This window comes from Takifugu rubripes, chromosome 14 (genome assembly GCF_901000725.2).
Source record: "Takifugu rubripes chromosome 14, fTakRub1.2, whole genome shotgun sequence".
Taxonomy (NCBI): domain Eukaryota; kingdom Metazoa; phylum Chordata; class Actinopteri; order Tetraodontiformes; family Tetraodontidae; genus Takifugu; species Takifugu rubripes.
The window spans coordinates 11,260,215-11,275,732 of NC_042298.1; positions in this window are offsets into that span (position 1 = coordinate 11,260,215).

Sequence of the window (15,518 nt, forward strand, 5' to 3'; positions counted from 1 at the left end):
GGACGCTAGCTGAGGGTCGACCTTATGCATCACATCTGATTGATCACATTGATTGCCTGGTGCTGCGTACAGAATCCTGTACACAGAGTTTGGGTCCGGTTCCAGTCATGCACAATATCATCTTTGGGGGAGGATGGATAAAATCGAGCTCCGGGAGCCAAATCGTTTATATTTCGAGGCGCCACATTCATCTTGAATTCACACCTAGACAGGATCTCCTTTATCCGCACGTCATGCTACTCTGAGCACAACCTTAATTGTGTGGTAGCTCGCTGTTAAAATAAAAAAATAACATTCATAGCAGATTTTCATGGAGTGTATTTCATTAAATATTAAAATTGTATTTTTCTATGAAATGCTCATAATTTCTTTAATCAAAGTGAAGTTGGAAAATAAGCCTTGGACACCACGAAAAAATCTGCTGGGAGAAAATGCTAAAAACTACTTCAGCACCCTGGATTTAAAGTTTCTAAAATATTCCCTCTGCATTTAATTTAACCTGTTTGGAATCCTGAGATAATGGAACACTTTCTGTTGCCATTAAGACAACATAATGGGCTGTTTGTCTCACCACCATAAACAGGATTTGTAGGGATAATTTTTGGAGTTAAATATTAATTCATATCATCCTAAATTGGAGTAGATGAAGTGCAAACTGAGTCAGAGCGACTTCACAGCTGTTGTGGGCTTTGTGGACCCATGTGTAATTGTAGATTTAGAAGTAACTCATGATTATTTAGACTGAAAACAAACTACATACAGCTTTTAGACCCTTCCAGACCCAGTTTAAATTTAAAACACATCTCCGGTCTGTCAAACCCAGCGACAGTCAGATGCAGCCGAAATTAGAACACTCAGTTAGAATGCGATGCAATAAACTTCTCTCCGGTGTCTCCAAGGCAAAAAAAACTCAGATCATTTGACATGATAATGAACATCAGAGGATCTGAACTCTCTCCCTGATCACATTTCATCTTATTTATATTTAGTCTGCTAATCTTGATGCTCTAACCTATTTATCCTTAGAAAGAAGATGTTTCAGTATCAGTCAACCTGTAACAGCCAGCAATAGCTTTGAATAGGTTAAATATACGTATGTAAACATCCCACCCTCATAAATAACAATAAATCAAGTATATATTGTTGTATCTGTCTCAGAATCGAGAGTTTATCATAGCAGCTTTATTATATCCCGTGGGACAGTGAACACTCCAATCATTGCACATTTTAATTAGCAACTTGGCAATTAATGCCCCAATGAGAATTAGGCTGTATAATCGCCTTAGTACTTGGCAGTTTCTTTAAACAAATATCTGCTAAATCAGTGATGTGAGACTAACAGCTCAGTCCTGCTCTGAGCTGTGGTTTATTGCAGTTTAGCGTCGACTTTGATGGGGAGTCAAAAAGGCCTCCGGCATCCGAGAGTAGAGGGAGAGGGGGACTGCTCCTCTGATAAAGTTGGCTGTGAGTGAACCTCCAGCCAGGAAATGAAATATGTGAAGTTTCAACTCAGAACAGATGCTAAAATCTGTCCCTCCTGTGGTAGATGTAGATGTAGCTGCGTGTATCTACGTCCAGACCTCCTGCCTGCACGTCTCAAAAGCGTGTGACCGCACCGGCGACCCGGACGCGACGCTTTCACGTCCCCGAGAGGTTCAAATGGGAAACGCAGCTGCCTGAACACAAATCTTGAATATGCTTTTGGCTTTTTTCCCTCCCCCCTGTAGATAAGGAGAGCTGCTCTTTGTCAAAGCCACGTTTCCTCTCAGTCAGGAGCAGAGATGCAAAGCGCAGCCATGCAAAACAACCCCGCCACTTTCAGGTAGCTGGGCGATATTTTCTATTTATCAGCTTTCAAAAGAAACTGCTGGCCTTGCTGTATGCTGACAGAGGCAAAGCACTCCGTTTTTATATAGCACGTCTCCGTGGATGTTTACAGGAGCCAAACACAAACGCCGCTCGCCTGTGATTTGTTTGCAGAGCGATTTTAAAGATGTGTAAGTCTTTGATAAAGTTCACAGTGAATGCAGACGGAATAACAGGGCCGATGTGGCGATAAGATCAGCGTACGCCAGCCCTCCACGATTACAGATGCTTTGTTGGAATGTCTCTAGATAACTTTTAGAATTAGCAAACAGCTCTTAAAGGCGGTTGATTTATTTCATTAAAAAGAAATCAATATGACAAGAATAAGGCTAATTTCAGTATGAAAGTTCAAAAACTGATGTGTTTGCAGATGAAGCACCTCCACACCAAACTGATAGATGAGCCATGGAATTATTAAAAGAAGTTTGGAAAGTTTTAAGATGGGTTGGAATAACAGAGATGAACCCTGACACCGGTTGTGCTGTGGAGTTGTGATAATTTGACCAGCTGTGCTTAAAGGTTCTGCAGGACAAGAATGACCTGCGTCATCTACCTCAGCTCTTCTTCCTCCTCTTCTATAACGACTCCATGTTTGGAAAAGACGATAGCTGAGCAAATGTTCTCATGCTGCAGTGTTCTTTGATTACAGCAGAGACCTTTAACTATAGGATACTGTGCTAAAGGGGGCGAAGAACTGCTGCAATTGCTCCCTCACAAATTAACGAGAAGACCCTCCACAAGTAATGAGGCCTGGATACGGTCCAAGTCATATGTTTCCCATTAATTATTCAGCATCATTGACGGCTGTTTGGAGGTGCGGCTTGGGAATTATGCTAAATCGAAAGTTTCCATCTGTGGGGAAATAATCGACATAAGCGTCAAAGAAATCTAAAAAATATCATTAATAAGGAAAAAACATTACCCCCGGTTACCGTGTTAGCGTGATGGAACATCATCTCTGAGAAGTCTGCTGGATTTACCATTTTTAAAAGGTGGTTACAGTAAATGATCCTCAGGGATTTCAGGTGGATTACTGTCATCCGACACCCAACAATCTTATTTCTGCACCGTGCGAACAGTTCGAGCGGTTCTCCGTGCCGGTTCCTACCGCTCCTCTCTGCTCTCAGGTGATAGCGTAATCTGCGTTTCCCGCAGTTTGTTTTGGGGATAAATTACAGAGCTCAGACTCCACAGTCCCCGTGTAACAACATTTAATCACACCTCGCAAATACGCCAGCCACATCACCGAGATAGAGCACGTTAAAGCATAGCTGGATGGGAAAAGTTGGAGGAAGTTGAAAAATAAAATCACGACACCGCAACAAGGACACTAAAAGCAGACAATGGACAAAGACGCTGCACACCGTTGTTACAATGAAACGACTTTGATTGTCTTAAGGTGGCGTGCGGCTGCAGCCCTGCCGTACCTCAGTAGCAGACAGGAGGCCTTGGCCTGCCCTCAGCAGGAGCCTCGTCCACTCACATCAGCGACCATCTTTTTGCTAATTCCTCTGTGATCGTTCTTGCTTGTAAAACAGATTTACGCTTCATCAGCTACAGATTTAACCTTAGATGGTCTCTGGCTGTGATATTTTACTTCTAACTTTTGCTTTTAAAACCCATTTCAGGTACATTTGTTCGTCTACAGCTGAATTTTTATGTCATTTTCATTCCATTTTCTTGGTCAGCCTGCAAGGTATTGGTGCCCCTACCTCCCAGAAGGGTAGGAGGAAGACCACACATCACAAACACAGAGTCTTTCCAGTCATCATCAGGTGAGAGTCAAGAACAAACCCAGGTCAAGTGACTGCTGCAGGGCACCCAAACTGGAGCTTTGGGACTCTGATTCAGCAGTGTAAATGCTGCTCCGTCACCTATTCACGGGACCACAGACTCATTAGCGGCCTGAGCAGGTACCCTGTGGAGCACCGTCTGAGGTTGGTTGAATTTACTATTTTTGCTCCTTTTGTTCATCCCAACTTATTATTATATATATATATACTTATTATTACATCAGACAACACTGCCACATCCGTCGTTTAGCTGTCTAGAAACGTGGAGTTTCGAGTTTGTGACCTGAGAGAATCTCGCTGCAACACGGGCTACGTAACAGGCTAATTGTCTATTGCTGAAGACAAAGGAAGCCAATAGCAGCCGTACAGTGGTGCGTAACAAATGGGGGAGTGTAATTTCACCTTGTCGTTCGATAGGACGGGATCAATCGCGACGCCAACGCGCAGAGCATCGAGTTCGTTCATTAGCTCTGATTGACCTGAAGCTTTTTTCATTGGCCTCATACATCTGAAGAAAGCAAAACATTTCTCAGACATGCACATTAGCCCGCAGGGCAGAAAAAAGGATTCTTCATCACAGAAACAATTATTCTCTGAATTGAAAAGAATGATCTCACGCACTTCGAACACGTGCACCGTTCTTTGTTTGTGCAGACATGGGCCGATTACCCAGATGTGGCGTTAATGGAACACTGAAATATGCCGCGGAATCCGGTGTGCTCGCTTAATGTAAATATTTACAGTAGCTTTCCACTTCAGCAGAGTAAGATGGGGCAGCTCATTTCCATGACAATACCAGGTTAGAGGAGAGGAAACATTTTGGATGAGGCCTAATTGAAATGAAAAATAAGGTCACTAATCTCTGGAGAGATACGGAGTTGTTTCTCATTCGCTGAACGCCTGTACGGCATTTTGTTGTTGTTGTTGTAGTTTAATCTATAGCTCCCCATACACAACGTAAAGAATTAGCATTTCATTCACTCTCCCCACAAGCAATTTGCAGCGTGTGTTAATCCAGTTCTACATTCTCCCAGCGATGAATGGTTCCGAGATCTGCCCGAGGCACCCGTTTATCAAATTACTCATCTGCCTCTGGGTTTCTATGCAAATTTGATCTTTGGGTATCTCACCTTCACATTTTCCTCATTTGTTTGCCAGCATAGAATTGCAACAAATGCACTTTAAAGGGCCGAAACCTTAATGAGGAGTTGAAATATTAATGAAAAATATTACCATTAAGGCTAATGCCTTGCTGAGGTTGTCCCCAGTGTGTGCCTCTTCGGTCGTTTATTAATAGACCCCTTGCATGTTCTTGACACCGGCTGTCAAAGAAACCATTTACAAACTTAATGAAAAAGGAGCTTTTTCATTCTGCCAATTCTGCAGGAGGATGGCAGAGTGCTGCAACCGCATTTCATTTTATTTTCTCAAACAAGGCCACACAGAGGTTTGGAAAAATGTGACAAAATTTACCAAGCAATAAAAAAAAAATCACTGCGAGTTAATCTTGTCCTTCCCTCAAAGCCGTTCATTCAGGGGAGGAGCATGTGGGAATGGAGCACCGGAACTGGATTTTCCTTTCAGTTCAGTCAGTCAGCTGATATACAGCACGAGTTGGCTGTTTTTGGATACTCTCGGTTTCATTTCTATCAAAATTTTAATTTAGCGGGTTCTTACGCCACCTTGGAAGCAAGAGAAGGAAAAAAGAAATGCGGTCTTGCTTTGAAATATGAGAGAAAATCCCCATGCAAATTATTCTGGACGTTCACGATAGGTGCTCTTCCCTCCATTGTCCTCTGTCTCTTTTACACCCCCATTTTCATTCCCAAAAACAAACATCCACTGGCAGAATCCTATGTGAAAAATCTCTACGGGATTTGAGGCTCGGAAGTCATTAGACTGAAACCGACATTCAGCACAAAAGCCATTGGCAATGAAAACAAAACGCGACCCACCTTCTGTTCCAGCCCCACCTGGAGGGACCTATCCGGCCTTGCCCTCATCTTCCAACATTAACCTGGAGGGAATTCTGTGCGTCAGTCCTTACAGAAGATAAAGCTGACCAGCACGAGCGCATGGTCTTAAATTACAGTGGGAAAGGCCCCCACAACACCTGCAATACCTCAATTCTTTCAGTGTGTGTAAAGGTGAAGTTGCTACAAAAGAGAAGGATCAAACTCGAGGAACCATTTCACACAATGTATGCAGACAAAACATAAAGCAGAACTAATCCAAAAATGAGTGGCAGATCTATAAGGCAGAGGCGACACTTATATTATCCCCCCACGCTTACGCACCCATTCCAGCTGGACTGTCCTTGTAGAAGAACATTAAAGGATTTCACCACACACAGAACCTCCTCTGCCTCATGCGTGTAATCGTTCCCCTCGTCTCCCATCATCTCCCAGTCATTTGCTGCTGAGCCTCGGACGTGAATGCGAGCCGGGCTCATCCGTTCCTGTGGTTGTCTCAGAGAGGAGAACCCTTGCATATCACCTTCAGTTATCTGAGGCATGCACCATGTGCATAAGCCTTATCGCTTGGCTAGAACCCAGTGAGCACGTTAATCACGATAGGGTTTGTTTGGAGGATTTGTGTGAGCAATCAAAGCAGAGCCTATCATCTTTATCATCATCATCGTCATCATCATTATCCGATATTAAAAATACCCCATATTCATCGGCGTATCCGTGTCTGGGTCACCGTGTCAGCACTTCCACAAGAAGCGCGACAAATATGGGCTTCTGCACCAGAGCTGTTCGTTCCCCTTTACTCTAACTGGAGAATAGAGGTAGAACCAGTTGGGACATTTCTTGTAGTGCAGTAGTGAGGAGGTGCAGGAGCGGCCAGAGGGATGTGTATCGCTGTGGCTTGTGGCTACCCACAAAAACCAGGAGGCGTTTGTTCGTGGCGAACAAATAGTCCCGGTCAAAGAGAGCTGCTTTCCTTTCGACTTGTACTTTTTTTCTTCCTGGTAAGGGCTCGTTTTCTGTCCAAAGTGCATGTGAAACTGCACCAGAACAAATGAAAGTGTGAAACGTTCCATATTTTCTGTCTTTATTTCCCCGCCCCGTAGAACAGAATCCTCTGGACTACCCTGGTGTGACCTAATGGCCCTAATGTGAGTAGAGGCCCCCCACCACATCCTGGTTTTGGGCAAAATATAAATAAAATCTTCTCCGTCTTCATGTGGGTTCTTCAGAAGAATTCTTTGGTTTATCAGTGGGATGATCTGCCTTTGGTGACATGACCACTATCTGTATATTAGCCCTGCAATGGGCTGGCGCGTTGTGCAGGGTGTACCCCAACTCTAAACCCCTGTGACCCCATTAAGGGATGAAGCGGTAGAAGATGGATGGAGGATGGATCTTACCAGGAACAAGGCAGCTGTCCCCAATGACATCTCAGGGTTGTCAAAGCATCTAGATGCCTCCACTGTGATGCCTCCATGGTGACTGGGAGGACTGTGTTCCAGAAAACAGATAAGCAAATTGGAGTCACACAGATTAAGGTCAACATTATGAAACAACCTCTTTTTTTTAGCGTGTATTCTAAAACAGTCTCTCTGGCTTCTTCTGGGAGCCTGGTGCTGCTACTGTACATGACATCATTCATTATAAATGTGTCCTCTTCTGAGAAAACAATGAGCTTTGAAGTGTAAAATATAATCCCAGCACATCTGCTGCCAAGGCCTGACTCTACAAATAAGTTGTCAGAGACAGAATCGTGTCGGCTTTACACTGTAGCAAACACCTAAGGTGGTGAGGAGGTCCACAAAATGCAACGGGATGGTTGACTATTGGAGGGGAACGAGACAACCGCAATAATTCATATTCCAGCTGCTTAAATAGGAAGACAATTTTTAACATTTTTTGTCCTGAGACTGAGGAATTGACATAGATGATTAAGCCCATGATGACAGGAGGATTTTCAGATGGGGCCGCTGTCAAACCGGTGGCACAGTCACCTCTGTCTAGGCTCATTTGGGGCCAGTTATCTACCTGGCAGCAGACAGAGAGAGAGCCAACCTTCCAGGGACTCCATGTTTGATTAATGGAACAATTGAAGGGATGATTACTACCTGTTAACAGTTCCAAAAAAAAAAAAGCTTGGGGAGAACTAAAGTGGGAGCAGGGAAGATTAGAAGTGAAAGCTCCGTCTCTCTTTCCTCATGACCAGGAGGAAGAAAGTGAACACAAAGCAGTCTAATTATTCCACTCATCTACATATTCACTCTGCATTTGATGATTCTGTGTCATGAGAATAAGTACTTGTATTAGAATTCAACCCGTCATTAAGCAAAGGGCAAACTTCCAGTTCTTCTGGCAGGTTTGTTGTGTTTATTCTATGTGTATGCCTAAGCAAAAGAAGATGAACAAATAAATGACCACACTAAATATAAGGAATATCTTAATAGTTTTGACTCTTTTCTTCAGTCCATTGGATATACACTGGATATACGTTTTATTTGTGCCTGATGGAATTAGCTTTATAGGCCATTCATCAGAATTTAAAACTGAAGAATTGAATTCTTAACAGAACCTTGAATTAGAGACCATGTTTTACTGTAATGTGACTTTGTTAAATAATAATGCTAAGCATTAATTTAGTCACTGTTTACATCTGAGGCTGCATTAGCCTGGCTAACAGAACACTGTGGGATGTTGTACTGTAGTTTACCAGTAAAAACTGGTCACCTGATGATTAAAATGTGTATTATTTGTCCAAGAGTTTGGAATAGTAAATTATTTATATGTGTAAAAAATGTAAAGACCTTTGGCCACCATATTCTGGAGCCCAGAGTTCTCAAATGTGCCAATCTGGATGATGTGCAGTGAGACAGATGGAGTTTAACAAGGTGATTTCCTCCTTGTTCCCACCAGTGATGAGGACGGATGAATCCAGGGAGGGGGGTGGTTAAAAGAATCTGGGCTTCATTTACATGTGCTCATGCCTGCAGCACAGGTAGATTTATTCTGTTAAAGCTACTGATCAATAATCAGTCCCTACATATGATGTGCACCCTATCTCCACGAAGGAGACAAAAACTGCAGAGTCATTAAAAGGACTTCTGGTAATGAGGGTCCATAGATGTATTCAGGGCTTTGAAAGGAAAGTTAATGGAGAACTTTCAATGTGAAAGTCAGTAATACAGAGACCTTGACGAAAATCCGTTGTAAGCTCGTCTTTTGAGGCAAAAAGCCTGCATTAATTGCCCCTACAAAGAATAAGCAAGGATTATGCCGCATGAATTAATTAATGAATGTGGTGAAAATTAAATAAGTGTGAGGGGTTTTATGTTACGGAGTTCTGCGAGCAAACAGGTCAAAGAAAACGTGCTGTAAAAGAGGCTAATTGGGTGCAAATCCCAGGAAGTTAAGGTGAATGGTAAAATGCTGTGTTTGGCTTGGTTTACTTTTTTTTTCCATTTCTAACATCATAAAAATTCTAATTTGGGCATTTGATTAAATGCATTATTTAGCTAACATGTGCTAGTACATGATTTTTAAATAAAATTAAATAAATAGAAACTGATCCACGGAACTTTGGGTGGTTAAAGTGAAGAGATTTTAGCAGCATCTTTAGTTCTTTCTTTAAAGAAAACAAGTGCTTCTTGGACTAGACCAAGCTGTGATGGAGAGAGGTGCTGTGCTGTTGCTCTTTATGCATGGCTGATATATCGAAGAATCTGGCTTAAACAGACAGTGTCTGAACACTTGAATGTTAGTGTTTTTGTAGCTTTGGAACGGCTACCCAGCAATGATCTGACAGAGGGGGCGAATAATCACACAAAAAGACAGATTTTATGGAACTGAAATAAAACAGAAGTTGCTGCCTCTTCTGCGTTGTTCCTGAAGAGACAGCTGGACTTTAAACTAAGCCTGGCTGGAGGACAGCCGCATGTCCAGATGTACCCTGGATGGATTTTCGCGTGACCCTGCTGCCCCTGAGGCCCGTTAGCCTCAGATGGTGCCCGTCGACTCCTCACAGCTCGGCACCACTCCCTCCTGCGCAAAATGCGGCTTCCAGATCTGGACACCAATTTTACACCATTTTTCTTCACAAAACTGCTCCAACTCAGACAAGTACAAACTCTCAACTGGAGGTATGACTCAAGCACTAATGTGCTGCTGTAGCTGCACGCTCTGATCTGGAAAACAAACTGTCTGCAGGTAGAAGCTGCAAATACTGTTGCTACAGCTAAACGGTTGACTGAGTAGCTAATAAAGCAACGTGCATCTGCTTCTCAGAATCTGGAAGAAAGAGAATGTAATGTTATTTATGATTATCTGTACAGGGAACTAACATTAATTTGATGTCCCGGCAGCTCGCTCAGCCTCCACCAAAGAGAAAAACAGCAAAATAAAACGGTGCTCACATAAAATATGTATTTCCTTCAGAAAGCCTTCAAGCTATCGAAGACATCTATATGGAATGTTATGATTCCATCATCTTCTTTCAGGTGAACATCGATTTCTTTCTCTCTCCGTGGAGCTGCCTCTCATTTCTCAAGGAAAAGAAGGTGAGCACTTGAGACTGGAGCAGTTGTTGGGATGTTAGTGGGAGGAGACGTGAAGGTAAACAGAGACCTCAGAGCTGCATTACTGGCAGAAACCTCTCCTGGCATCGCTCCGCATCAACACTGCCCCAAAGAATAAAACGGAATCAAATACGTACCCAATTTGAGCCCCCCTCCTAAATTTACGCTCATTTCATGTGCAGAAGCAGCCAAGAATTTTTTTTTTTTTTTTTTACAGTCTTTGGCGTTCATCCTCATCGGTATAAATGTTATTTTCCCCTTCTTTTTAATCAGAAGGGTTCACTCTGGTGTTGAAGCTGGTAAGTGGCCCAATGCAACGACATTATTAAGAGAAAACCGAGCACAAACAGCATTTTAAGCTATCAAAGAGTGTTTGCAGACTGGAAACATTTGGCTGTTTTAAATGGGTGCCCTTCATCCGTGCATGAAACAGTAAACATCTGAAAATGGTGATTCCTTTCAGAATTAACCTTTGGAATCCCAAAACAAGTTCCATTTTCTCTGTAAATTGTGCATAACGTGCCAATGATGATTGGTTTAATTTACCACCAAAATCCATGTTTTGGGCTGAGCTGATTGCATAATTCTGCAGAAACTCCCACACCAACCAAAAATAAAGGTAAACTAAATATCATAAATGCAGATTGATCTCAAATTACTGTTGGACTTCACAGCAGCACAGTGCAGTTAATAAAAAGTGAGCAAAAGTCTTGTGGTGTGTTTCTGTGTTGTCAAACAGATGATAGGTGGGTTGGGATGAGTCCTCAAAGATGTTTGTTTCTCTCTGAAGGCAGCAGGAGGTGGAGATGCCATCCAGGGCAGGTCAGAGCGTAGATTTGATGACTCTGCAGGGCTTCTCTCAGCTGCAGAGCTGCTGCTCTACCAATAGGCCAGGTCAGGACGTTCTCAAAGGAGCAGTGATGGACAGATGCTAGGAACGGACGCTGCTGTGTTTGTGTTGTGTGTCCATGTGAGCTCCTCTGAGATGTTTGTGTCCAGAAAAAAGCTCCTTTGGTCTCTTGGTTGTTGCCTCAAGTGGGGCAACCTCTGGACTACTTTTTCTCCTCTTCTAATCAGGCCCAGCAAAACTGTGTCATCTGCAAATGTAATGAAGATAAGGGGGTTGCGGGTGGGACACAGTCACGTGGGGGTACAGGGAAGGACCTAGGACATAGCCTTGTGGCGCTCCATTACTGACAGATAAGAGGGTGGATCCCACCTTAATGGACGCTGTTTGGTTGGTAGAAAATGTCCCATGTTGTGTTGGAGGGTCCAGGTCAGACACATGTGGAAATGTCTGCTTGGGAAGGTTAAATTCAGAGCTTTTTCCTCTAAAGAACAACTGTGCATGTCCTCCTGGTGGCTCCAAGTGGACCAGAACAGCATGGATGGTGGTGAAGATGGAGTCCTCAGCTGTTCTGTATGGTGGGGGTGCAGTGAGGTGCCTGTAAATCCTAGGCCACAGCAGCTTTTATGTCTCCAGTCTTTGCTCCAAGCCTGGACCGGCTTGATTGGCGGCCAGGTTGGCTTTTGCTGACACTCGCACGCAGACGTGCGGCAGCATACACAAGCGCTCCAGAGTCCACGCCACAAAGGTGAGGACCATCCCCGTGGTGTTTACTCTTGGTTTCTAACCTTTCAAGGACAAAGAGCTTTATCTGCTCCCCCCCCCCCCCCCCCCCCCCCCCAACACGCCACTGAGTTATGGAGCACTTGCTGATGTTCGTGAAAGGGCACCAGGAAGAGAAAGAGACACAGCGTATGGTTAACACTAAGCCAATGGTTCCAGACACCCCCATCCATCACTGTCTGCCCTGAGCAACCTCCTTCCGCCTGCCATTCCACCACTGAATTGTGGGCCCTCCAGGTTGGTTGCTAGTGGATTAATGGTCACCGCCGCTCCAAAAGAGTAACTGTTGAGATTCAAACAATGTGGATGCATGTTTACATGAAATGGTGTCCAGATGTGGAGAAATATATTTAAAGAAAAGTTCCAGAATCAAAGAGGACTTAGAGAAAGGCAGTCAAGCGTATTAAATATACGGCTAAATAAAATTAGTTATCCCTTCAAGGTTACAGCTCGCTCCTGATAAGGCGAAGTTCTGTTCATTTTCTGAATCTATGGGAGAATTAAGGTGTTCCAATCTCGATAATGTATGTATCATGGCGAAGGCGTAGAAATATGAGATCATGACTCATTTTAATTGGAGGATTGTGTCACTCTCAGTCCGCAGCTTTGATTCCCGTCTTTTCTAATTTTGTCGCCGCCGCCGCTGGACGTCAGCAGGAGCCCGTCAGAATTAATGCTGGAATTAAGAAAATCACTCAATTAGCGGGTATTTATTCAGAGCTGCACACTGGCCACAAAAGCAATTAAAGCTCTCGCTGGTGGAGGACGAGTCACCAGAGGTGGAACAAGAAGGTGGAAGTCAAAGCCTGAACATTTTCATCAAAGAAGTTCAAAGAGACTATTTTCATAATGTAAATAATTATATATCTAATTTTAGGATTTCAGCTGCACTACAAGTTCAAGAGTGCATTCACATGTGCTCATAATATAGCACCGTGCAGCCGTGTTTGATTGTTTATTGTGCTAAGATCCATTGTTGAATGGAAATAAGTATTATTGCCTAAATAATAGTTTACAAAATAGGAGTTGTGTTCAATTAGCTACATAATTGCATAATTTACGCAAATGAGGTTTAATAACTTTAGGAAAAGGCCAGCAAGGCGCACAAGAGTGTTCAAGCTACATTATGGGATGCTTTTCGTATGCCAAAAATGAATCATTTTTTGTTTTTTGAAAATACTTTTGCATCAGATGCATCTGAATTTGAACTTATTTGATTCACCTTACTGTTATTTTCAGGGTCTAAAGTGTCAGATCACTTCTTTAGATAGATGACATAGCTAAAAGTTGGTGTTTCCCTAGTTGAATACAGTATTGTGTCTTTTTATCTGTCGGATGATCATTAACAAAGACTTCCTTTCCTCAGGGTGATGATCCCATAAATTGGCCGCTTCATTTGCTTATTCATCCAGCGTGAAGCGTAAAGCTATTTTTCTGGCCTTGTGGGTCTTTTTTTGTTGTAGTTGTGTGCAGCATTTTCACTGCAGTTCTGACTGGGTTCATTTCTAACATGTTTAGTCACCCATGTCCCTTTCAGCGGTGCGAGGTGTTGAGTTCTGGTGTGGCGGCGTGCTGGTGGGCCGCAAACTCAGGAGGAGTCGCGTTCGCATGTGAGCCGTGTTGTCCGGGGCTGTGCTGTGTTTTCAGTAATGTCTTTTTTCATTTAGTCGCACTTGCCCGCTCATGTCCAGCAGCCAAATGGAGATCTCTTTGTTTTCCATGAGCCACCACTGGCCAATATACATGTGAAAATCTGCCAAAATGAATCATTTATATGAGTTCATCCACCAAATCAGAGGGTGGAACATGTCTCCATCTCACAGCCCATGTTAGCTTAAAACCACAGCCAGGTTCTGCTGTCCAAGGCCTCCGATAAAAGCCTTCCTTTCAGCTACGTTTTAGTTTATGTTGGCTGGGCTCTGATTTATGAGAAATGGCGCGTGTGTAACGTGTACTGTGCATCAACGGCGCTTCAATTCCACACTAAAGCCTGACAGCTTGAACTATGTAGGTTGCACAGAGCACAGGGGTGGAAGCACAGTGGCTATTAAGGTGTAAAGGACAGATTTATGGTGCAATACAGCTGTCAAAAGGGTAAAATTACAAAACTGGCAACAAAGGCTGGATAAACAGTATCTGCCTATTTAGCATTAAAGCGGATTCTGGCTGCCTGGCAAAAAACAGTGAAGCTGTAATGGAGAAAATGATGATGTAAAACTAAAGACAGGATAATTATCATTACAGTACATGATAAAACAGAGAAAGTAGATGGTCTGCTTTACAGCTAAATGCTTTCATCTATTTTCTATCACCATAAACACCCCATTCACTCCACACAGCTTTAGGACAGACTTTATTGATATCTGATTACAGTTTTGAAGATGAACCATAGATGATAGTTTCGAGCAGGAGCGATGGCTGTACGAGCCCGTGGATTGGAACCTCCCAGCCACAGTCCCCACTGCAGCATCTGCATCGAGCACGGCTGCTGCGCGTTTGACTCAAAATAAGCAATATTCACATTAGTTAGCATAACACATGAGCGCATGCAGGAAACATGTAGACGTATCCACGGCCCTGGATTTCACGCTGCTATTTTGGGGGTTTTAAAAAGCCCGCCCCGCCTTTGAACGTGTAATAGCGCCCACTCTGAAACAGGCTGTCGGGCTGTTGCATGATTTTATTCATGAAGTAGCCGTTTTAATAAAGGTTTTGTCTCCCACCCCTCAGAAGGGTGCCTCAGACCCCTCTTGTTATTTATGAACTAGCGCCGGGTCTCTGCAGGTCCTGTTTCATGACTCTCTGGGGCAAAATCTTTATTGGGCTTCTCCCTCTCTTCCGAATGCTTCCATCACGATTGCCCGGATGGCGCCTGGATGAACAGAACCAGAATGATTACGCGATTACACCTCGCCTCTGCTCCTTTTATTCCCCCCATGTGGCCGCTGATGATATTCAGAGCTGCGCATTACATGCTCCCCGCATTCCCTCGCATGTCTTGTAAATCCAGAGGAACGCCGCCATTTGAGCTTTTACGACCTACACAAGTCAACATCGCTGCCTCGCGCAGGCTAAATATCAGCTAGAATTACATTACAAAGGGTTTAAACGATACTGAGACAGTCTGAAAATGCATATTGATGCGTGATTATTGATCAGCAGGTATAATTCAGGAAAAAAGAATAATAATTAATGATTATTGATCCCCCATAAGTCATTAATTTTTCATCTCGATAAGATTTTCTGTCGGGTACTGCATAAATTGCCCGCCGGCGTAGCGCGGAGGTTTGGTGCTTGTGTCGGTGTCAAGGTGGGCTTCAAAAGTTAACGGTTGCCATAGAGACCAGCATAGCAGATTAGGAAGGGAGCAGGCACTCGGTGAGACATCGCTGCTGTTCGTGAGCTCTTCTGTCCATCATCTACGTTCAGAATTCCCTTCACAGTTTGAGAATAGTCATGCTGCAGTTGACGTATAGCTGTGATCTACCCTGAGTGGAGATCTCCCTGATCCGCATTTATTGCGGCCATTCCTCACTCTAAAGACGGGGCAGCAATATTGTGTTCTAGTGTCATTTGCTACCGTTCGATTAGCGTCTGCTGGTTTTCAGTGTAATGTAATACCAGCAGCGCACAAAAACCCATAACACAATCCCGGCATACTAACTAAAAAGCAACTTAATTAGATATT